The following is a 26337-nucleotide window of genomic DNA, read 5'->3' on the forward strand; positions in this document are numbered from 1 at the left end:
CAAAAGAGCCAACCAGCATTTGGAATGGTGCTCTCTTTGCTAAGAAAAGGACTTTAGCTGTCCCTACACACTCAACCCAGATTGTACCGTTTTGAAGCGCAATCGATGCAGGAATCGAGTGCGATCGTTCTTTTCTTCACGGGCGGTTCCAGGACGCGCCTGCGTCCCCGCAATCGTCCGTGACAGGCCCATTCACACTTGAGCGGTTTGCCGGCGATTTCAGCAAAACGCCCCAAACACTAGCGCTTTTAAAAGCTTTAGTGTAATAAAACCCTATGGGCCCGTCCTTACTTGGGCGATTTGCGCTAATCGCCGCAAATCGCGAAACGCAAACACGTAGCCTGCACCATTTTCAGGCGATTTCCCGGCAATCACGTTTCAGTGCTATAGAAGCACTAAATGCGATTGCGGAAAGAGTGTTCAGTGATTTTTCCGCTGAAAAAAAAAAAAATCACTCACGCAAGTTTTGCGCTTTTAAGTGTGAATGGGCCCTAAGGCCCCTTCCACTTCTAGTCTCTTGCATTGTGATCTTATCGCAATGCAACGTAGCTGAAAAGACGCACCGCATGTTATCGCTGCGATGCAACCAGGGCTGTGGAATCGGTACAAAAATCATCCAACTCCTCAGTATATGAAACCTCCGACTCTAGGTACCCAAAATGACTCAGACTTCGACTCCTTGACACGTTAGTCTAATACTTACCAGGGATGTGGCGTTGGTACAAAAATCATCCAAATCCAACTCCTCAGTTTATGAAACCACCAAATCCAGGTACCCTCGACTCCACAGCCCTGGATGCAACGATACAGTGAAGCATACAGTACAGTGAAAGTATGCCTCACTGCCAAGTAAATACACGCGTTTATCAGTTAACACACGGCATGCCATGCGTTACTGTGTTGGAACCTGCGGTACTGCACTCAGTGTGGAATGCCCCATAGGTATATAAGTGATATTGTCCGTTGTTATGCAACACAAGACTCAACACAAGAAGTGTAAAAGGACCATAATGGAACACTTATTATTTAGCAATGCATTATCCTGCTCCTCAAGGGGTATGGATACTCCCGGTTTAAAGTGGACCCAAATTAAAAATACAAGATTTCAGAAATAAAATCTATTTTCTAAATTATAATAATAAATGGCAGCCTTTTTTCAGCTGCATGATGACAAATATAAAATATTTGACATTTATTGGAGGAACCCCTCCCTTCCTTTCATATTGCCGGGACAGAATCCGGGAAACTGGTGGAGTAGATGGTGTCCAGCAAAGGAGGAATTGCTAATGGCTGCCACCTGTATAACCCTAGTTATGAAAAGAGAAGGGTGAAAGGCACTCACTGAAATGCTCATAGGCTTGAAGGAGTGTTTATTTATATTTGTATGTGTCAGAGTGGTGCAACTAAATATTTTGAATTAAAAAAAAATGTTTGGTTTGGGTCCGCTTTAAGTGTACCCGAGGCAGTGCGGCGAGGGGGCAGATGGGACAGAGAGGCATGTTCCCTGCTGCAGGACGTGCCTGTGCCTCCCCCCCCCCCCTGCACCGCACTATCACCCCCCATAATTGGCCACACGCGATTACCGTCAAACTCAAGGGGAGGGGAGAAGTATTGCCGGCTTAAACGCCCACTGAGGCCATTCCTGCAGGCCTTCCCCAGCTGCCATTGGGCAGCTCTGCCTCTCCACAGCTGCTCCCCCGCATGCTGCTCTGTGTGTGACACACAGAGCAGCTCTTCCAGTGTCGTGACCACGAAAGTGAGCCCTAGCGGGCCACGGGAGCAGCAGGGATTGTGGCTACCTGATCCGATCAGCCCCCGGATCAGGTACCATTGCTCGTCCACATGATGAGATGGCCGTGCGATCGGAAAGGAACACGTACGATCACACGCCATCTGCGTTGCTAATCTCACGCTGCTGCACAGGAACTGTATTCTATTATGTGGTATAAGTTTGTAACCCTCTGTTTTTCCTCTTGAACCTGATTGGGTATTTGAACTGAAAAAAGGCAGAATGAAAATGCATTAGTAATCAGTGTTACCGCTTTATGTGCAATATACCGTATTTTTCGCCGTATAAGACGCACTTTTTCTTCCCCAAAATGTTGGGGGAAAAGTGGGTGCGTCTTATGCGGCGAAGGTACGGATTTCGGGATGCAGAGGTGCGCAGGGAAGCAGTATATACATTACCTGCTCCTGCCGCCGCGCTCCCGACTCCAATCCTGGCTCCCCGATCCTCTTCTTCCATCTACCGCTGCCCCCACCGAACATCGATGGCCGGTCTTAGCCGCAGGGATACGCTATCACACCACGTGCCGGGGTCACGCATGCCGCCGAACAACGCTGGCCGGTCCTAATTAACCGCGCAGGGATACACTATCAGCACACCACGTGCGCCGGGGTCACGCATACGCATGTTACCCGGCGCACGCTGATAGCGTATCCCTGCGCGGCTAATTAGGACCGGCCAGCGTTGTTCGGCGGCATGCGTGACCCCGGCACGTGGTGTGCTGATAGCGTATCCCTGCGGCTAAGACCATGTTCGGCGGGGCCCGCAGCGGGCAGCGGTATGTAGATCGAAGAATAGGATCGCGGAACCAGAAGCGCGGCGGCAGGAGCAGGTAATGTATGTGTACTCACGCTGCCTGCACAGGGGGACACCGGCACTGGAGGACACACGGACAACAGGGGGCCACAGGGACAGGGGACGCTGCCACAGGGGACACTGCCACAACAGAGGGGCACTGCCACAGGGGACAATGGCACAATAGGGGGACACTGCCACAACAGGGGGACACTGGCACAACAGGGGGACACTGGCACAACAGGGGGACACTGACACAGGGCTGCAGGCACAACAGGGGGACATGGCAGGCAGAACAGGGGAACACAGCAGGCAGAGGGAGACAGCACAGGGGGACACATCAGGCACAGGGGGACACAGCAGGCACAGGGGGACACAGCACAGGACCAGCACAGGGGAACACAGGGACACAGCAGGCACAGGGAGACACAGCACAGGGGGACACAGCACAGGACCAGCACAGGGGGACACAGAAACAGCCAATCACTACACTGACCACATAGTGGAACATAGGCAGGCAACATGGGAACAACCAATCATAACACAGTCCCCTTATGTGGTGTAGTAGTATGTAATGTAACTGGAAAGGGGGGGGGGGGGGGGGGTAAAAAGTCCTTAAGACACCCCTGCATCATAGACGCACCTAGGTTTAGTTTTTTCCTTTTTTCCTGATTTTTGCCCTCTAAATCTGGCCGGAGCGTCTTATATGGCGAAAAATACGGGTAGCTTCTGCAACTAAAGATTATGACTTTCAGTCTGTGTGGGTGGAGCTGCTGCTTCTGCTCAAATTGTATCATCCTGTTGTTCAGACTGCAAAGTGAGAAGGCACAGACTGAATCTCTCTGTGAAGGCTGCAGACACACTATCACTCTGTGGTTCAGGAAGTTGTCAGTGCCCGGCTCCTGATCAAGTTCTTTAAAAGTGATACACCTCAACATAGAGTAGACACTAAGGGCCCATTCACACTAGAAGCGCTTTTCTGAGGGCTTTGTGATTGATTAGCGCTTTTTAAAACTCGCTCCGATTCACTTTCGCGTACGTGATCACAAAATTGTTGCAATTATTACTGCAATTTTAATGAAAGTGAATGGGAGCGATTTCTAAAAAACGCTAATCAATCACAAAGCTCTCAGAACAGCGCAGAGTTTATTTACATAGCACAGCGTTCTCAAACTCAAATACAATGTGGGCTGAAATTGAACACTGGGATAAAGTCACAGGCCAACCTCAATGTCTAATGGCCACCTCCCTCCCCTATACAGTTCGCTGTTGTCTAGTGGCTCCCCTCCTTCCCCTATACTGTTCCCTGGTGTCTAGTGATACAGTTCACTTGTGTTTAGTAGTCCCCCTTCCTTTACAGTTCCATGGTGTCTAGAGGCCCCCTCCCTCCCTTATATTTATTTGGTGTCTAGTGTCCCCTCGCTCCCTTATACATTTCCCTGGTGTCTAGTGCTTTCTCCTTCCTTCCCCCATATGGCTACTCTGATGATCTAAGTTTTACCTTCAAAATAGCTTCGCTGATGGTTTAGAGTGGAACATAATGCAAAGTGGGGATACCACTTGTGGGCCAAATTTGATGGCTCTGTAAACCAGATTTGGAACGTCTCAAATCCTATTATACATAAAATAGCATGTTTACTCCAGTTATCATCCACATCTGGTGGTGGAGAGGGTGGGGTAGGAGTATAATAGATCACACTATATTAGGGAGTATTTTGGGTCAGAATAATGAGCACATTGATACACTAGAATAGGAAAACAGTATAATGAGGGACACTATAATAGTTGATAGTATAATAGTACAGCTATAGGGGAGCACTATAATTTTGGGAGCTATAAGAAACACTAACGTGCACTACTATGATAAGGAGCACTGTAAGAAAGAAACCTGGAATGGGGGCCATTCTTAAAGAGAATCTGTACTCTAAAATTCTTACAATAAAAAGCATACCATTCTATTCATTATGTTCTCCTGAGCCCCTCTGTGCTGTTTCTGCCACTCTCTGCTGCAATCCCGGCTTGTAATTGCCAGTTTTAGGCAGTGTTTACAAACAAAAAACATGGCTGCTAACCAGCATGTGATAGGCTGAGAGAATCTCAGTTTGTGACTCATACAGAGTCTGGAGGGGGCGTGAAGAGGGTGTGTATAGCTTCTATCCTATCACAGCAGAGCAGCACATTCTTGCCTGAGCCGACCAAGCTGACAAAGGAGAAGATTAGATTATATAACAGAGATAATACAGCCACTGTGCAACTAGGAAAGGCTGCAGTAAAACAGACCACATTAGAACAGGTATAGGAACTTATAGGATAGAATAAGGCTGAAAATTTTGTTACAAAGTCTCTTCAAAAGAAAACCTGTAACTACAAAAACCTCCCCTGGGGGATACTCACCTCGGTAGGGGGAAGCCTCCGGATCTGACCGAGACTTCCCCCGTCATCCTGTGTCCCACGGCGGTCTTGCTGTGCCCCTCCGAACAGCGGGCATGTAAATATTTACCTCCCCGGCTCCAGCGTAGGCGCAGTATCTATTCTCCGCTCGGAGATAAGCGGAAATACCCGATTGCTGTCGGCCACTCTACTGCGCAGGAACAAGTCTCCTGCGCCTGCGCAGTAGAGCGGACCCGACAGAGATCGGATAGTTCCGCCTATCTCCGTACGGTTTGCTGCAACAGCGTCCCCGCTGGAGCCAGGAAAGGTAAATAAATCAGTGCTTATCAGCGCTTCTCAGCCTTGTCGAGTGAGGATTCCGGGACACTTCGGGGGAGCCAGCGCTGGACTGCCTGCAGCTACGGCGGAGGGGGAAGCCTCATTGGGAACCTGAGGGTTCCCCCTCCCGAGGTGAGTACCACCCAGGGAAACTTTTTTTTGTTACAGAGTCTCTTTAAAGACTATCCCTCCTACAAAATAAATCCCTATTCCCCGCTAATGTTGAGGAGCCTTGAGATCCACAAATTATTTTAAGGGTTCCTCCAGGGTTGAAAACCACCAGAGAGAACCAAAAGTTAAAGACGAACTGTAGCAAAAATAACATAATGAATAAAATTGCTTATTTTTACAATAATCATTTATAAATGATTATATTCAGTGTTTGCCCATTGTAAAATCTTTCCTCTCCCCGATTTACATTCTAAAATTTATCACAGGTGGCGACATCTTTAGTTCTGCCAGGTGATCTGTGCGGAATGTTCATTACTGAGAGTCCTATGCACAGAGGGAGATATTGCCTGCTTGGCAGTTGGAAAAAGCTGTAATTTCCCACAATGCAACGAGGTTCAAAGACAGCAAATTGTCAGGAATGTAGTCATGACATCACGCTGTGGGAGGGGTTTTACCATAATATCAGCTACACAAAGCCTCCTGATGATCTATTTGAGAAAAGGTAAAGATGTCTCTTGGGAAAGATGGTATCAGCTACTGATTGGGATGAAGTTCAATCTTTGGTTTAAGTTCCTCATTAAATTGGTAAATGTTCTGTGAAGTTATAGGTACTTGGCATTACCACACCTGTGGTTTACACGCATGAATCAATCCCAAAAATGTACTAAGTGTGACATACGTCACAAACCAGTAACGATATAGATTCTTAAAGCCATTTTTACCATAAAGCCCATATATGCCCCCTCCCCCATGGGAACATGCTTACACAAATAGTGTGAGGCCTGGAACCCACTACAAAACGCTATCGCTAATCACAATCACTTTGTATCAGCAGTTTGTAAGCGATTTCCTGAGCGTTGTAGGGAGCAATTTTAAAAAGTGTATCAATTTGCCAGCGGTTGTGTAGCGATTAGCGTTTTAAAGTCTGATTGGACCTTTCAATTAATTAAGTTACAGTGTGCAGTAACTTCAAAACGCTAGCAAAATCGCTCCGTGCTGGTTTTGATGAACGATTACGCCAGCGATTATATACATTACATTGAAGCGCAAACGCTAACAAAATGATGCATGTCATGCGTTTGCGATTTTGCTAATCGCAATCGCTTCTGTGGAATTTGCACCATCCATTTGCATTGGCAGAGCGTTTAGGGAAATCGCTAGCGATTTATCACGCTCCCTAAACGCTCAAAAAAAAAAATGGCTCTAGTGGGTTCCAGCCCTTAGTGTGCTATAAAGTGCATACTAATTGTTTCCTACGTGAGTCATAGGTTATGCATACTCTCACCTGAATGTGCATCCCATACATGTGGCATGTCTACATCCAGGTTATGGATATGCCAAGTTGCACATACATTTTGACTTCCAATATATGATAAACCCTGCATGTAACTGCCCATTTATACACTCAATTAATTGGTGAGAAAGCAGTTGATGTCAATGTCTAGATGACCCAAACCAAACATTTTTTGTAATTCAAAATATTTAATTGCACTACTCTGACACATACAAAGATAAATAAACACTCCTTCAAGCCTATGAGCATTTCAGTGCCTGCTTTTCACAACTAGGGTTATACAGGTGGCAGCCATTAGCAATTCCTCCTTTGCTGGATACCACCTACTCCACCACTCTGCCGTATTCTGTCCCGGCAATATGAAAGGAAGGGAGGGGTTCCTCCAATAAATGTCAAATATTTTAGATTTGTCATCATGCAGCTGAAAAAAGGCTGCTATTTATTATTATAATTTAGAAAATAGATTTTTAATTTGGGTCCACTTTAAAGTGTACCTGAGACGACGGATGGTAAAAGTTTTATACATACCTGGGGCTTCCTCCAGCCTCCTCCGTGCAGATCACCCCCTTCCTGGCATCCAAATCCTCCTGGATTCTCCTGTAGCAGCTCCGTTATCTTCGGCCAGTCAGTGCAACCAAGCACGCCCTCCCTTCTTGCTCCCGCGGTTGGGAGCGTTCTGCTCCTGCACAGTAGTACTGCGCAGGCGCAGACCGCTTATGGCAACGGGAGCGCGGAGGCATGCACAATACACCCAACAGGCCACGGAGAACGAGGCCACTACGGGAGAATTCAGGAGGCTTTGGATGCCGGGGAGGGAGCGATCTGCACGGAGGGGGCTGGAGGAAGCCCCAGGTATGTATAAAACTTAATTTCCATCGTCTCAGGTACCCTTTAAAGGACAACTGAAGTGAGAGGGATATGGTGGCTGCCATATTTATTTTCTCTTAACCTCCTTGGTGGTATGGACGAGCTCAGCTCGTCCATAACCGCCGGAGGGCACCGCTCAGGCCCTGGTGGGCCGATTTTTGTAATTTTTTTTTTTTTAAACCAAGCAGCTAGCATTTTGATAGCTGCATGTTCGGGACGATCGCCGCCGATGCACCGCTACCCGCCGTGTAACAGGGCGCCCCTCGAGACCCCGTGCGCAGCCTGGCCAATCAGTGCCAGGCAGCGCTGAGGGGTGGATCGGGACTCCCTGTGACGTCACAACGTCGATGACGTCATTCCATTCATCGCCCTTGGCGACGGGGGAAGCCCTGAAGGAAATCCCATTCAGAACAGGATTTCCGGATGGGCTTGATCACCGGCGGCGATCGGAGGGGTGCAAGGGATGCTGCAGGGAGGGGGGAATCATGTAGCTAGCGCTAGGCTAGCTACATGATTTAACCACTTGATGACCCAGCCTTTACCCCCCCCCCTTAAGGACCAGCGCTGATATCGCAGATCTGTGCTGGGTGGGCTCTACAGCCCCCAGCACAGATCAAACACCAGGCAGAGCGACCAGATCGCCCCCCTTTTTTCCCCACTAGGGGGATGATGTGCTGGGGGGGTCTGATCGCTCCTACCTGCGTGTGGCTGGTGGGGGGGAACCTCAAAGCCCCCTCCACCGCAGGATTCCCCCTCTCCCTCTCCTCCCTCCCTTCCCCGGAGATCGGAGGCTGCACAGGAACGGATCTGTCCTGTGCAGCCTCTAACAGGCTCCTGCCTGTCATGTGACAGCGATCCCCGGCCGCTAATTGGCCAGGGATCGCTGATCTGGTACAACGCTGCTACTGTTAGCAGCGTTGTACGAATGTAAACAAAGTGGATTATTTCCGCTTGTGTTTACATTTAGCCTGCGAGCCGCGATCGGCGGCCCGCAGGCTATTCATGGAGCCCCCCGCCGTGAATTGACAGGAAGCAGCCACTCACGCGAGCGGCTGCTTCCTGATTAATTAGCCTGCGGCCGGCGACGCAGATCTGCGTCGCTGGTCCTGCAGCTGCCACTTTGCCGACGCGCGTTATGAGTGCGTGGTCGGCAAGTGGTTAAAAAAAATAAATGCAAAAAATACAGCTGCGCCGCCACCGTGGCGCAATCAATAGAACGCCAGGGTGGTTAAGCAATACCAGTTGCCTGGCTGTCCTGCTAATCCTCTGCCTCCAATACTAGACAAGATTAGCTGCAACACGGTGGGGTAGTGGTTAGCGCTCTCGCCTTGCAGCGCTGGGTCCTCGCTTCTAATCCCTGCCAGTTCTGCAAGGAGTTTGTATTTTCTCCCTGTGTCTGGGCCAGTGCACACCAACAACCTCTAGCAGATCTGCTAACGCTAGAGGTTTATGAAGCAGATGTTCAGAGTGATTCTAGGCATGTTTAGAGAGACGTTTTCTAAACGTGTTTTTTGGAGCCTTTTTTTGTAAAGCAGATTTCATATATTGTTACAGTAAAGCTGTTACTGAACAGCTTTTCTGTAACAAAAACGCCTGGAAAACCGCTCTGATCTAATGTCTTTCAGAGCTGTTTTCCACTTTCCTATACTTTGACATTGAGGCAGAAACGCCTCAGAAATCTACAAAATGCTGCAGCCCCCCGAGTTTGCGTTTGTGGAAAAAACGAGCCGCTCTGATGTGCACCATCACATTCACTTTCATTAGCCAAGCGGTTTTCCCCCTGCAAGAGTTTTAAAAAACGCTCCAGAACTGCTCTTGGTGTGCGCCAGCCCTCCGCATGGGTTTCCTCCATGCACTCTGATTTCCTCTCACATCCCAAAAACATACCGATAAGTTCATTGACTTCCCCCTAAATTGACCCTAGACTATGATACATGCACTACACAATACATACATAGTCATATGCCTATGGTAGAGACTAGACTGTGAGCTCCTCTGAGGGACAGTAAGTGACAAGACTATATACTCTGTACAACGCTGCATAATATGTCAGCACTAAATAAATAACGCTTGTTTCTGGTGTTATTCAGACACTACTGCAGCCAAATAGATAAGCAAAGCTGCCAGGCAACTGGTATTGAAAAAGGAAATATAACAGCTTCCATATTCCAATCACTTCAATTGTTCTTTTAAGTTTATTTGACCCTCTCCATGACCTAATTTTTTTTTAAGCCCACAAAATCTCATGCACCTAGGATCCGATCCATGCGCAAGTATAAAGTGGGCTGATACACTATGTTGCATGCACCCTATTTCAATACTGGAAATACATTTTTTTCCTGCTCTCGTGGTCCTGCCCATATTGCAGATCACTTTCTTACTACATAAGATATACAGTGTGGGTATGATAACAGGTAATAAACCGTCTAATGGGGAATTCAGGTATTTGAAATGTGTTTTGTTCTGTTGCATGTGGTGTGCCGCCTCTTCATTTCCTTGGATTTATGTATAGTTTGACTCAAGCCTCCTTTGGGGTTCCCACAGCACATGAACAAGCAGCGGGCAGGTGTTGTATATGTGCTATACTAGATAGACTAGCAGGTGCCCAAAAAAGAATTTGGTGTCCCCCTGCTCGGCGCTGTACTGCGAGGCATGCTAATTGACCTGAGGAAGAGGCTTACGCTGTGAAATGCGTTGTCCTATGTGCTGAATAAAAGTCTGTACCTTTTTGTCATAAAGTTTTGCGAGCCTCCTTATTAAAGGAGTCATCAGGGAATATGATGACAATAAGTGCTACTTACCCAGGGCTTCTTCCAGTCCCAAGCATGTCCCTCGCTGCAGCTCCGCGGTGAGCCGTTCGCCTGTGAAGCTTCCCGGTCCCTGGCAATGACGTCAGGCGACCTGGAGGTCGGCCTGTACTGCGCCTGTGCGAGCAGCGCTGTCAATCACCGCCACATGGACTGGAGCATACTGCACAGGCACAGAACTACTGCGCCTGCACAGTATGCTCCAAACCACGTGGTGGTGATGGACAGCGCCGTTTGCGCAGGCGCAGTACAGACCGACCTCTAGGTCGGCCTGACATCGCCGGGGACCGGGAGGCAGCAGCAGTGAATGGCTGAGCTGCAGCGAGGGACATGCTGGGAGCTTGGGGCTGGACGAAGCCCCCGGTAAGTAGCACTTATTTTCGTTATAATCGCCCTGATGACTCCTTTAACCACTTGCCGACCTCCCACTCATAACGCGCGTCGGCAAAGTGTTAGCTGCAGGACCAGCGACGCACATCTGCGTCGCCGGCTGCATGCTAATTAATCAGGAAACAGCCGCTCGCGCGAGCGGCTGCTTCCTGTCAATTCACGGCGGGGGGCTCCGTGAATAGCCTGCGGGCTGCCGATCGCGGCTCGCAGGCTAAATGTAAACACAAGCAGAAATAATCCGCTTTGTTTACATTTTTACAACGCTGCTAACAGTAGCAGCGTTGTACTAGATCAGCGATCCCAGGCCAATCAGCGGCCGGGGATCGCTGTCACATGACAGGCAGGAGCCTGTTAGAGGCTGCACAGGACAGATCCGTTCCTGTGCAGCCTCCGATCTCCGGGGCAGAGAGGGAGAGGGGGAATCCTGCGGTGGAGGGGGCTTTGAGGTGCAACCCCCCCGCCACCCACACGCATGCAGGAGTGATCAGACCCCCCCAGCACATCATCCCCCTAGTGGGGAAAAAAGGGGGGCGATCTGGTCGCTCTGCCTGTTATTTGATCTGTGCTGGGGGCTGTAGAGCCCACCCAGCACAGGTCTTAGAAATCAGCGCTGGTCCTTAAGGGGGGTTAAAGGCTGAGTCCTGAAGTGGTTAAGGTAGGATTAGTCCTTTTTATGCACTTTTATGATTTATTACTTCACAGTTCCACACTGAGCTTTGCAGTACTTTCCATGTTTTGGGCACCTCCTGCTAGTCTATCCTGTTTCCCTCAGTTACCCTACTTCGGTAGGGGACTCAGCCCACAACCTGGCTGTGGCATGAACCTCTTTTTTGAAGCAACGGTTGGTATATCCTTCCTGAAGGCCAAGTGGGGATGGTACTTTGTCTTGGCTCCCGGGCATACGTTTAATAAAGCCGCAAGTTAAAATAGGCGCAGCTTTCAGCAAACTAAGCAAATCAGTATTGCACGCGGCTTCATTAAACCGATACTCTGTCCCGTATTCACTTGCGGTAAATTGTAACACTACAAATCAGCATGTGCCTGATGTAATCTAGTTATTTACCGTTTTATAGACTGCGCTCACAGTAAAAGCCCTTATTTTTCAAAAGATATTACGGTAAATTGTAAAACTCTACAAATCGGCATTTGCCCAATGTAATCTCGCTTTCTTTACCGTTTTATAGACTGGGCTCACATTAATATCCCTTATTTTTCAACGGATATTACCAGTCTATCATCTAAATACAACGTTAGTGATGCACACGGATATTAGTCGTTGAAAAAGAAGTGCTTTGAATGTGAGCAGTATTGCATGCGGCTTCATTATACACTCGCACGTATTAGCTTACTGTATATTGTAACACTACAATTCTGCATGCGCTCCATGTTATCTAGTTATTTACCGGTTTAAGTTGTCTCCTAGCTCAGACTGTGCTCGCATTAACAGCCCTTACTTTTCAACAGATATTACCAATCTATCATTATTGAGGCTACTTACACACTAAGACGTTGCGTTTTAGGGGACGTTATGGTCGCATAACGTGCCCCTAACGCAACGTATGGTGGTGTTGAAGTTGGACGTCAGATTGAGCTGCGTTATGCAGCTCTCAAAGCAGCCGCTCCAGGTTAGTGATAGGAAGTCCGGATCTTTTTAAAGAGAACCCGAGGTGGGATTTACTTATGCTAGTGGGGCACAGAGGCTGGTTGTGCACACTAACACCAGCCTCTGTTGCCCCATGGTGTGCCTCCAAGACCCCCCTGCGCGCCGCTATACCCCCCGCAGTGCTGGCGACACGCAGCGTGTCGCCAGCACAATGTTTACCTCTTGCCTGTCTGTTAGCGCCGCTCCCCCGCCTCCTCCGTATCGGCGCTACCCGTCCGCGTCACTTCCCTGCAATCAGCGGGAGGGAAGGGACGCAGGCGGGTAGCGCCGATACGGAGGAGGCGGGGGAGAAGTAAATCCCACCTCGGGTTCTCTTTAAGAATTGGATCATTTGAATCGGATCATTGAAAAGATCTGGATCTTTGAACCGAATCATTTGAATCATTTTACTAAGGAAGCAGACTGGGTGAAATGACTAGCAGGACAGCACTTTCCCTGCATTGTACATTCTGTATGTTCCTGTTTTTTCCAGACAAACATCCACTGTGAACTGAATCTTTCATTGTGATGATCCAGATGATTCGACTCACAAAAAAGATCCGGATGAAATGAACGATTCATTCATGATCCGGACAACACTACAGTCCTACCATGAGTCTCTGCAGTGCAGTGAATATTAATTAGCCATGTGGCGGGCGGTGGAGGAGGAGGAGAGACCTCCTCCTCCAACATTACTGAGCATGTGCAAGCAGTCTAACGCTGCTTAGCCAAGTATAACGTACAGCATGCATCACTTTGTTTAAACGTGCTGCGTTACTATGTAACGCAACGTGTGTACTGTGAACAGCACAATTGATTTTACAGTGCTGTGAGTTAGACTGCGTTACTGGCTGCTGTAACGTGGGACTTTGACGTCCCACTGTGAAACCAGCCTTAACGTTGTATTTCCTATCTGTCTCCCTGGCAGCACACTACGGGTCAGCTCCGCCCCCTGACCCCTCCAGGACTGGTCTGTATAAATTTTCCAGCCCCTCCCCAGTCCAGTGCTTTTTTTTCTTCCGTCCACTCCACAGGACTGGTTTTTGTTAAACTTAGATGGATACAGTTATTCTTTCTTTTCCTACCGTACCTTTTTTCTTTTTGCCTTACCTGCTGTGTCCGCGCGGCAAGAGCGCATAGTTCCCGCTGAACGATCCTAAAGGGATCCGGGCGGATGCATCTCCCATCTTTCTGCTGGTCTTTATGGGGAGCACAGGATATGGGGCCAAGCGCTGTAAAGCGGCGCGGAAAACGACTGGGCAGCAGCAATGCGGAGACGCAGCATGCGTCTCAGCGAGAAGCGCAGACCTCTTCCGCGTTGGGGGCCAAGACGTCACTTCCGGCAGGAGGCAGTAGCCGGACAGGAAACACGTACTGGAGCCGGAACTATTTCTAGCAGGCGTTTCCTTACCATCACCGCTTGCCAGACGGAGACACACCACGCTGAGCCGCTCTCGGTAGGGAGCTCCACAAACAAGCTGCAGGACAGGGTGAGAAGTCCTCTTATTACTCTGACTGATTGTGTATTTCTGGTCCTCAGGCACGTTCATCCCTCTCTGGTAAGCCCTCCTACAGGAGGTTTTTTCTGCTGAATACCCGCAAGAAAGGTACAGGAACCCCTTATTAGCTCACACTCTCGTTAACACACTTTTTGTTCCAGAGCAGTTACTGTGAGTACTAACTATGCCCCTATCGTTCTCTCCCTCATTCTCTCTAGTGCTGCATATTGTTGCTAGGAGCATGGAGGAACATAGCGCTGCCCAGGAAATAGACCAGCATATCTCGGATAGGTAAGGCACGGCTAGTTAGTTTATTTAAGGTCAAAGTACAGCCTTTTGTCAGGAGAGTTTTACAGCGGCTCTAATTTATTTTTCAGCCGCACACAACCTGAAAGGGCAGCATCAGACTCGAGGAAGAGGTCATCCTCATCTAGCAAGTCTCACTCACACAAAGGGGAATATGAGCAGCCACGATCTGGAGGACGCAGGTCCTGCTGGGCTTGCGGGGACAAGACAATGCCCGGGAAATTAGTGTGTGAAGCATGTTTTTACACAATTCCGGTTGAGGAGGAACCCTCCCAGGATCTTCCCACACTTGTAAAAGAAATTGTAAAACAGTCAATAGCAGAGTGTATGCCCTCTACCAGCACAGTTGCTGAGGATAGAAATTCAGAGGCATCCGGGGACTCCGAAACTCTTGAGTCTGTGGATGGAATAGCCGTAGGATTCGACTTCGCATTAGTAAGTTCTTTTGTGAAGTCAGTCCGGGAGGCCATACAATGGGAGGAGCCGGAGGAACCACCCACAAAAACAAGAAAATATTATCCACATTTAAATAAAAAACCTGTTGCATTTCCTGTCATGGAGGAAATAGCAGACCTAGTGAGAGATGAGTGGACAAGAGGGGACAGGAGAACCCCCCTATCCAACCGTTTTGCCAAATTATATCCTATGGACAGTGAGATCACGGCCCAACTCGAGGCGGCCCCATCAGTTGATGCATCAGTAATACGGCTAGCACGTCACGTTACCCTGCCCTTGGAGGACGCAGTTGCGTTTAAGGACCCACTCGACAGAAAGATAGACACTGAACTGAGAAGAGCATACTTGGACATGGGGGGAGCTTGCAGACCAGCGATCGCCCTCACGTCAGTTTCAAAAGCATTAAGAACATGGACAGACAACCTGGAAGGAGCTATCCAAGCAGGTGTCAGTAAGGAAACCCTCTTCCTAGCCCTAGAAGAATTTAGATGAACAGCTGACTTTATAGGCGAGGCAGCCATAGATACAATTCGGGGCATGGCACGGGCTATGTTCCACGCTATCGCAGCAAAACGCGCCTTATGGCTGAAGCCATGGTCGGCGGATGTGACATCGAAGACCAATTGGTGCAAAATACCATATGACGGTAAAAACCTTTTCGGGCCCAAGATGGACACGGCCATCTCTAGGGTAACGGGGGGAAGATCCGGACTGATCCCCCAGGACAGAAGGCAAGTCAGAACGCGAAGACAGAACAACAGGGGTTTCCAGTCTAGGAACAGGGACTTTCGGGCGTCTAAGAGCAGCCAGCCCTTTCGGAGGCAATGGAAAGGAGTTCAATCATCCCTCTCCAAATTCAATAGACAACGTAACCCCACAGCAGGAGCTCAAACTCAAAAATCCTTCTGAGAATTTGTCCGCCCAAATAGAACCGGTAGGGGGAAGGCTCCGGAGCTACAGCAACATCTGGGCGGAACACATACAGGACTCTTGGGTAATCAAGACCCTAATACACGGACACTCGTGGGCCTTCAAAGAAAAACCCCCTCAAGATCTGTTCGTACCCACGAGAATGCCGCAGTCACGTCAACGCCAGGGGATACTACAACAATACATACAAGAGCTGCTTACAAAGAAGGCAATAATGAAAGTCCCCACAGCAGAAAGGTCACGGGGGTTTTATTCCCCACTGTTTTTTGTTGTAAAAAAAAAAATCGGGCCAGTTACGCCCGGTATTAGATTTGCGCCAACTCAACCAGCACATACAGGTAGAAAGATTCAGAATGGAATCTCTCCAAACTATTTTGCCGGCTATTGGCTTAGACGACTGGATGCTCTCGCTAGATTTAGCAGACGCATACTTACACATTCCTATCAAAGACAGCTACCAGAGATACCTCAGGTTTGCGATAGCAGACGATCATTACCAATTCCGTGTACTGCCGTTCGGAATAAACACGGCACCCAGGACCTTCACAAAGACTCTAGTGACAATCATTTCCCTATTACGCCAGAGGGGACTTCAAGCCTTCCACTATTTAGACGACATATTGCTCGTAGCTCAAACGAAGTCAACCTTACTACAACACAGGGAGATAATGATACACACTCTACAGAGCTTTGGATGGTTGATCAACTGGGAAAAAAGCAAGCTACAACCCACACAGAATCTCATATTCCTGGGTGCAGAGCTGGACACAGTGCAGAACGCAATAAAATTACCACACGACAAGATCCAAACGATAATTCTGAGGGCGTCACAAATACAACACACACAACTACTTTCAGCAAGGCAGTGCCTATCTACCATAGGCATCCTGATGGCAGCAATACCAATGGTGAAATGGGCCAGGTGGAATGTGAGAATACTCCAGAAGAGATTCTTAGAGCAATGGAACGGGATAGATTTTCAACAGACAATACAGATATTGCCGGACATGAAAAGGGAATTGAGGTGGTGGACAATCATGGAAAATCTGACGAGGCACCACAAACTGGTGACGAACAAACCGGTAGTTATTACGACAGACGCCAGCTTATGGGGCTGGGGAGCCCACCTAGACAGTAGGTACGCCCAGGGCCGTTGGGAGACGGATCCACGACACACCCCAGCGAACATATTAGAAATCAGAGCAGCATTCAAAGCCTTAATGTTTTTCTCCAGCAGAATAAGGAACAAGGATGTATTACTCAAAATGGACAATACCACTGCAGTGGCTTATTTACAGAACCAGGGGGGAACACGGAGTTGGACACTTCTCAGAGAGATAACACCTATCATGAGGTGGGCACAGGCGAACTTAGCTACCCTACAGGCAGTACACATCCCAGGCACCCACAATTATGTAGCGGACTCCCTCAGTCGGCAATGGCTCGACAACAAAGAGTGGGAACTGAACCCACAGATCTTCAAAATGATATGTCAGAAGTGGGGCTCACCGCAGGTGGATATCATGGCAACCCCGCAAAATGCCAAATGCCCGACGTTCTACTCACGTTACAAATGCCGACAGGCAGCGGAATGGGATGCCCTGTCGGTTCCATGGAGCTTCAGTCTGGGGTACCTCTTCCCTCCTATACCATTAATACATCGGACTCTGAGGAAGGTTCAACAAGAATCGGCAACAATAATTATGATAGCACCCGATTGGCCGCGCAGGCCTTGGTTTCCGTTGCTTCAGAAACTAATGATAGCACCACCAATGCGACTCCCATGTCCGCCGGACTTGCTAACCCAGGGGAAAATCAGGCATCCACATCCGAAGATTTTCAATTTGACGGCTTGGAAACTGAGAGGACGACATTGAGGCGTTTAGGCTGCTCAACACAGGTCATAGATACATTACTAAGATCAAGAAAGAGCACGACAAATTCGACCTACCACAGAACATGGAGGAAATTTCTACAATCATTGGAGGAGAGAGGCCTACAGATTACAACAATGGATGTAAACGCTGTGCTGGATTTCCTACAGTCAGGGGTAAATCTCGGTCTCAGCCTTAGTACTATTAAGACACAGGTCTCAGCCATATCAGCATTAACGCATTATAAATGGGCACTACACCCACTGATTATACAGTTCATAAAAGCAGTAACAAAGATCAGGCCACCGAAGAAAACCTGGTACCCTCAGTGGAGTCTACCTGTAGTACTAAGAGGTCTCACGCAACCCCCCTTTGAACCGATAACCGAGTGTAACCTTTTTAATCTAACCTTAAAAGTAGTGTTTCTAACGGCAATAACATCGGCCAGGAGGGTCTCCGAGATCCAGGCGTTAAGTTGCAGAGCACCCTATACACAATTCTATCATGACAGAGTCACCCTCAGACCAGTCGAAGAATTCATACCAAAAGTGTCCAGTTCCTTCCATTTTAATCAGGAGTGGAACCTACCGGCATTCTCGGATCCGCAGGCGGAGAATCCTAATTCTCTAGATATCCCTCAACTTCTGAAATTATACATATCCAAAACAGAGGAGATCCGGAAGACCAATAGACTCTTTATTGTACCAGCAGGAGGTAGAAAGGGACAGCCGGCGAGCTCTAGAACCATCGCAACATGGCTAGTTAGAGCAATAAGTGTGGCTTACAGGAGTATGGGGCAGGATCCCCCTAGACAATTAAGAGCACATTCAACCAGATCAATCGCTACAAGCTGGGCAGCATGGGTGAAGGTATCACCAGAGGTTATCTGCCGGGCCGCAAATTGGTCATCAACCAATACATTTGTCTCCCATTATAGAGTAGATCCGGGAGCCTTAACCACAGCACAGTTTGGAAAGGAAATCCTTTCAGCCGCTATCAATTCAGAGAGATAATCTGCTTTAATGGTGCTTTGTTTTTCTTTCTTTTCTGTTAATTCTGAATCATTATACTGGGAACTGTATAATATTGCAACATGTGTGATATATAGTAAAACTATTAAATTGAATGCCAAGCAAAGATCGTTGCAGTATATTTCTTTCCCACCCTATGTCAATAATACGTAAGTCCCGTAGTGTGCTGCCAGGGAGACAGATAGGAAAACGGAAAATTGAATACTCACCTACAGGTAATTTTCCTTTCCTATTTGTCTCCATGGCAGCACACGGAGGCCCACCCAGTACCAACTCAGTCTGTTTTCGACTACTAAAAAAAGCACTGGACTGGGGAGGGGCTGGAAAATTTATACAGACCAGTCCTGGAGGGGTCAGGGGGCGGAGCTGACCCGTAGTGTGCTGCCATGGAGACAAATAGGAAAGGAAAATTACCTGTAGGTGAGTATTCAATTTTCCGTTATATAAATACAACATTAAATCATAACACACAGGTGTTAATCGTTGAAAAATAAGTGCAATTACTGTGAGCGCAGTCTATCAGCTATGAGGCATCATAAAGCGATAAATAAGATACCATCGGGAGCATGTTGAATTGTAATTGGTAGGTATATTCAAAAAAGCATTTGTTAAAAAAAAAAAAAAATACGCCCATTATTCCTGACCGTACAATATCGGTCTTTAATACAGATTTCTTTATATTTAAAAATCCTCTCATACAGAACACCATGCCTAATCACAGGTGCTATGCCTGATCCCTTCTGTGGGCGCACACTACGTTATCAATGTCCTCGATGTGTCGCTCACCATACTTTCTTTGTTAGCCACGCTATGAAAAATATAACAAATAGCCGCAGATGACATGCCGATTACAGGCATATCTGTGACCTGCGCCCATATTATGCAGTCTGCGCCATGAAAAGAAGGCATAGTGGATAATTGCATTATCGGAATAGCCACGCCTAATTTAACTTGCGCTGCAATTAGTGTGACCGCTTCCCAGAGTCTGTGTGTTCTTTATGTCACCGCTAGCACTGTATATGTGCTATGGCATTATTGTAATATGAAGGTGGAGCTACACAGGAGGGCTCAGCAGAACCTTGTGTGACCCAATCGGTGGTGTATCCGCCAGCTTCAAGCCTCACGTCTCCGTACGTGTGACGGGTGGCGTAACATAGAAGGTGTAGTTAACAAAATGCTAGAAGACTAGCGCTGCTCAGTTACGTCCTTTACAATGTAGTGGTTTCAGTTCTATTGCTTCCTTCAAATCACACATGTACCACTAGAAAGATAGCGCTACAAAACATACAGAAAGAAACCAACGTTGTCAACAGACATAATGAAGTCCACGTGGATCGTGTATCAATACTGTTCCAAACATGTTTAAATGATCCTCAGGCCACAATATTCCTCCATAAACCCACCACCACACCCGATGTGATCAGACTCACCGGATGGGAAGACCTATAAAGCAGGTCTAATCGCACACTGGGAGGATGCTTATGGCCATCCCCCACCACACTGGCCGAGATGTCGATCAGATCATATGCGATAGCCTCTTCAATATAGCAGAGCACTTCTACTCCATCAATCATTATGAAACCTCGAGAAAGAATGAAAAGAAACCTTGAGAAAGAGCACCACAGTGTAAAACTATTTAAATTTAAATCAATAACATAATATTGCACTCACAAGTTTCCCGCAGAATCCGCACTTCAAGCTTTTTTATACGGGCTCTCCCCCGTGTGCTGGTTCCATCTCCACCCTTGATTGGCGCACTTACAATTGACGTGTGCGGGGATATCAACACTGCCTCGAGTGTGTCACACAGCTCTCATTTCCACACTAGAGTGGAGTGTGGATGCGGAATTGAGAGCTGTGTGACACACTCGAGACAGTGTTGGTATCCCCGCAAACCAGAATCGTGAAGGTGCCAATCGAGTGTGGAGCGGTGGAGACTGAGCCAGTCTGTGCGCAACAAGCCTCTTTCAGACCGGCAGCTGACAGGCGGTGAATTCACCACCTGTCGGCTGCTCTCCTGCAACGGCCGGGTGCTAGTTAGTGCTCAGAACCGGCGTTAGACAAGTGCCCCCCAACTGAATCCAATCTGAGCAATGCCAGAGCCTGCAGCCCAGCGAGCTGGCAAGGGGACAATCATTCTATTGATTTCACTTTAACAGAAACCTAAACTGATGAAGAAAAAAATGAGATTGACTTACCTGGGGCTTCTACCGCGCCACCCTGAAGTCGCCATGTGCCCGCCCCGGTATTTAACGGTCCCCTGCCGCGGCTGAGTTTCGATCCTCCTGCTGGATAGCCACTCATCCTTGTACGTGCTCTCATTGCCGGGAGCATCCTGCGCAGGCGCAATAGAGATTTTCTCGTACTGCGCCTATATAGAATGCTTCCGGTGACGGGAGCGGCGAGGATGCGTGTGGCTAGGGCTGCGCAGGTGCAGTGGCCATCAAATGGCTCTGTTGGCAGAGTCGAAACTGAGCCGTGGAGGGGAACCAGAGAATCCTTGCATACCGGCGAGGGTACAGGGCGACTGCAGGGGGCTGGTAGAAGCCCCAGGTAAGTTTAACTTTTTGTTCTGCATCAGCAACACATCAGCAATGTATGCTTTTTTTTTTACAATATATGGTGAAATGTTGGAGCACACACACAACATACACATCACATCATTGCAGCACACGCTCCCTAACATTTACCAATTACAGGTAGGGTTGCCGCCTTTTGCCTGAAAAAATACCGGCTTTAGGGTGTGGCCTGGAGGTGTGGCCTAAAAGTGGGAGGGGTTTGTTACGACCTGTTTTCAAACATAGCACAAGAAAGTTGAAGATTTACAGAAATAGAAACAAATGTTAAAGGGATCCTAAAGGCAAGGATCCCTGGGGCTTCTACCAGCCCCCTGCAGCTGTCCTGTGCCCGCCCAGCCACTCACTGATGCTCCGGTTTCCCACCGTGGGTCAGTTTCGTGTTTGCCAATTCAGAGTCGGTGGGCCACTGCGCCTGCACAGCTCTGTCCAAGCATGTCCTTTGCATTCCTGTCTGCTATAGCATCCTGCGCAGGACGCCATTGTGGATGGGAATGTGAAGAAGGATACGCGTGGACATAGCTGTGCAGGCGCAGTGGCCCGCTGACCCTGAGCAGGCAAAAACGAAACTAACCCCTGGGGGGGAATGGAGGATAGTTGAGGACCAGCAAAGGCACAGGATGGCTGCAGGGGTTAGGTAGAAATCCCAGATAAATGAAACTTAATTTTTTTTCTTGCCTTTAGGATCCCTTTAAATAGTTTAAAGAACACCTGTAAAAAAAAGTGGCCATGGGTGGTACTTGCCTCTGGAAGAGAAGGCCTCTGAATCCTAAGGCTTCCTTCATTCTCCTCGGGCAGCCTGATCCTGCGCTGGGACCCCCGGACAAAAGAAAACAAAAACAATCCACGTTGCCATTGTGCGCAGGAGCAGTAGCAGCTTCCCACTTGGGCTCTGGCGAAAATAACCAAGCCTGATCGGGTCTGCTCTACTGCGTGAGCCGAGCGGGAAACTGCTAGTGCGCATGCACACACGCCAACAAGCAGTCAACAAGGAGATCTTGGAGGGTCCTAGCGCTGGATCGCCCCTGCCGAGGACAGGGGAAGCCCCATTAGGATCCAGAGGCTTCCCTTTACGAGGTAAATACCCCAAGGGGCACTTTTTTTTCCCTACAGGCACACTTTAAAAGTGCCCATTAATTATACAATTCCACAGCTGATCAATCATTTCCAATGATAATCGATCGGTTGTACCCTTTTAACAGCCGAATTACCGGTAGCCAAGTCGATCAGATTAATAGAATCGACCTGTTTTTCGGATTGATGTCAGTGTAATTGGCTAGCAGGAATTCGGCCATTAATGGGCATGACCAATTGTTTCTGACTGATTACTGTGGAAATGATCGATCAGCCACAGAATTGTATTATTAATTGGTACATTAAAGTGTGCCTGAGAACTCGGAATAAAAAGATTTTATACTCACCCGGGGCTTCCTTCAGCCCCATGAGCACCGAATCGTCCCTCAACCTCCTCCCGAGTGCCTCCGTTTGGCCGCAATCAGCCCTGGTAATCTGGCTCTGTCGCATCAGTCGGCTCTTCTGCGCACACAAGGAGGGGCTGCACATGTGCAGAAGACCCCGACTGACGTGACTGAGCCAGTTACCAGGGCTGATTGCAGCTGAACGGAGGCACCCAGAAGGACAGCGAGGGACGCATCAGTGCTTATGGGGCTGGAGGAAGCCCCGGGTAAATATAAAATCTTCCTATTCTGAGATCTCAGGTACACTTTAAAAAGTACCTAAACCGTTTGAACTAAAATGAGACTCTCACCTCCCACCAGCCCCCTGCAGACGGTCCTCAATGGTCCTCTATTACCCCGTTGCAGGTTAGTTTAGTTTTTACCGACTTGGAGTCAGTGGGCCACTACGCCTGCGCAGCCCTGGCCTGCGTATCCTTCGCATTCTCCTCCGCAATTTAAGGGGAACGCGAAGAAGGATAAGCGTGGCCAGGGCTGCGCAGGTGCAGTGGCCTGCTGACTCTCAGTCAGGAAAAACGAAAATAACGCGCGGTGGGGAACAGAGGATCGTTGAGGACCGGTGTGGGACAGGACGGCTGCAGGGGGCTGGGAGAAGCACCGGGTAAGTAAATATATATATATATATATAATTCAAATGGATTAGTTTCCCTTTAAAAGTCTGAAAGGGAGGATAGGGGCTGATGGAGGTTTGGGGAGAGAGAGAAAGTGACTGTGTGTGTCCACTCTACCTGCTGGACAGGGTCAGGTCATTTGGATGCTCCTGTCTCCCTGCTGTCACACAGCATAAGCTGTGACATATGTGCCACAAGAGGTAGCGCTCACGGTGTGCAATTAACCCACCCTAAAGCAATAAAAATCGACAGATTGTATTAACCTTTACATAAAAAACAGAGATTGTTTAAAGCAAGCAAATAACATTAAACGCAAACGTTTATCAGCGTTTGAGTAATTTATATACACGGGCTCTCCCCCGTTTGGTGGCCAGGCTCACCCTAGCGTAGGTTCCCACTTCCGCATCAGGCTCCGCGGAGCCTGATGCGGAAGTGGGAACCTACGCTAGGGTGAGCAGAGGCGAGGAGGCACGTGTGGTATCCATCCCAGCGTTTTTTCCGTGCGCGCGGCGGAAGCGGAGGGGGGACACTGATAGAAGCCTGCCAGCCTGGCCACCAAACGGGGGAGAGCCCGTGTATATAAATTACTCAAACGCTGATTTTATCCAAGGAACATGTGAGTGCAATTGCTTTTTATAAATAAATAGTTTTTAACAGTATCACGCTATGGAGGTTTTTTCTTACTGAGGTCAATCATCATATGAAGATTATCATCTATTGGTGGCGTGTGGACATTGCTCTTGCTGGAGTGGTGGGGGACGACCCGGGAACGGTCCCAAGGCTCATATAGACCATTGGTTGGTCTAGGACAGGGGTGAGTGGCACACAAAAGGGTGCTGGTGGAGGTGACCTGTCTGATATCGCTAGAAGTACACTGACTGCTGCTCCTGAGAAAATTTATGTGAAGAAAGTGATATTTTTATCATATATGTTGATATTAGTCAGGTCTATGTAATTTTTATGTAAAATAGACTTTAGGTCTTTTGAACTTGGACTTTTAACTGCATAGGTTTTTTCATGCATATGGTCTAGAACACAGTTTGCAAAAGAATTATTGGACATTTAGTGTTATGCAGTGGGTCATATGAGGACAACTCTGGTCTCCTGAACTTGGCCGTTTGCGTTTAATGTTATTTGCTTGCTTTAAACAATCTCTGTTTTTTATGTAAAGGTTAATACAATCTGTCGATTTTTATTGCTTTAGGGTGGGTTAATTGCACACCGTGAGCGCTACCTCTTGTGGCACATATTTTTTTTAAACTAAGAGGAGGCGAACAGGTGACAGGGGTTTGGGCAAAACTGTGAGTGCTGACCTCTTTTTGAAAATAAGCTGTGACAAGTCGTCTGGACCCCTCTCCTCCCCACACTTCTGACTGCTGCCTGGGGGGCTGGGACAGTGTCTCTTGCAGTTTGGCTGGCTGTGTCTCTTCTCTCTCTCTTCTCCTGGAGTCCTGGCTCTCCACGAGTTGTCTGGGGGTTGGGCTCTGCAGAAATTTCCAGCCTCTCTCTGTCATCCTCTGCTGCTCTGACTGTTGCTCTGTCTCTCTCTCTCTTCTAAGTCCGTGGCTCAGCTGGCAAGTGACTCCTCCATATACACTCCCCAGTGACTGTGACTCAGCTGAACAATCTACCGTAGCTGCTTGTGTGAGGCAAGGAAAGCTGAGACCATTGGCAATTCAGGCCATGTGCTGCTCTGCTGGCTGCTGCTCCGAGGCAGCTCTCTCTCACTCACACCCAATCCTGGCTCCTCCTCCCCCTCCCACAGTCCTCAGCAGCGTGGGGAAAATACAGCCACTCCTGTGATTGGCTGGCAGTACGTGACCAGCCAATCCGAGAGAAGAAAGGAGGGAAATGTGTGAGGGTGATCAGCCTGGGGCTATTTTTTCCGGCAAATGACGTGCCGGAAATAATTAAATTCCGGTCCCGGCTTTTTAGCTGTTTTTACGGCCGGGCCGGCCAGATTCCGGCCGGGTGGCAACCCTAGTAGGGCTTCCCTTTATTAGGAACACAGTACTAATACTGGGTAGGGCCTCCCTTTATTAGGAACACAGTACTAATACTGGGCAGGGCCTCCCTTTATTAGGAACACTATACTAATACTGGGTAGGGTCTCCCTTTATTAGGAACACTATACTAATACTGGGTAGGGTCTCCCTTTATTAGGAACACTATACTAATACTGGGTAGAACCTCCCTTTATTAGGAACACTATACTAATACTGGGCAGGGCCTCCCTTTATTAGGAACACTATACTAATACTAGGTAGGGCTTCCCTTTATTAGGAACACAATACTAATACTGGGCAGGGCCTCCCTTTATTAGGAACACTATACTAATGCTGCATAGGGCTTCCCTTTATTAGGAACACTATACTAATACTGGGCAGGGCCTCCCTTTATTAGGAACACTATACTAATACTGGGCAGGGCCTCCCTTTATTAGGAACACTATAATTATACTGGGTAGGGTCTCCCTTTATTAGGAACACTATACTAATACTGGGTAGGGTATCCCTTTATTAGAAACACTATACTAATACTGGGTAGGGCCTCTCTTTATTAGGAACACTATACTAATACTGGGTAGGGTATCCCTTTATTAGGAACACTATACTAATACTGGGTAGGGCCTCTCTTTATTAGGAACACTATACTAATACTGGGCAGGGCCTCCCTTTATTAGGAACACTATAATTATACTGGGTAGGGTCTCCCTTTATTAGGAACACTATACTAATACTGGGTAGGGTATCCCTTTATTAGGAACACTATACTAATACTGGGTAGGGCCTCCCTTTATTAGGAACACTATACAAATACTGGGTAGGGCCTCCCTTTATTAGGAACACTATAATTATACTGGGTAGGGCAGGTCACCTCCATTGTCCAGGTAGCTGTGTCTTCAGCAATAATAAAGGCCGTGCAGTCTAGTGGTGGTGACAGGCTGGGACTAGGGCTTAATTTACCTACTAGCATGACTCAGCAAAAGCAGAGGGCATTGGTCACGTGTCACTGCTGGTACCATCCTCAGCGGTACACGAGGCCCGCGTGCGTCACAATAGCTGCCATGACGTCATCCTGGCATACATTCTTTCTGCAGACCGAGCGGCGGCAGCGG

The sequence above is a fragment of the Hyperolius riggenbachi genome, chromosome 8 (genome assembly GCF_040937935.1).
Source record: "Hyperolius riggenbachi isolate aHypRig1 chromosome 8, aHypRig1.pri, whole genome shotgun sequence".
In the NCBI taxonomy this organism is placed as follows: domain Eukaryota; kingdom Metazoa; phylum Chordata; class Amphibia; order Anura; family Hyperoliidae; genus Hyperolius; species Hyperolius riggenbachi.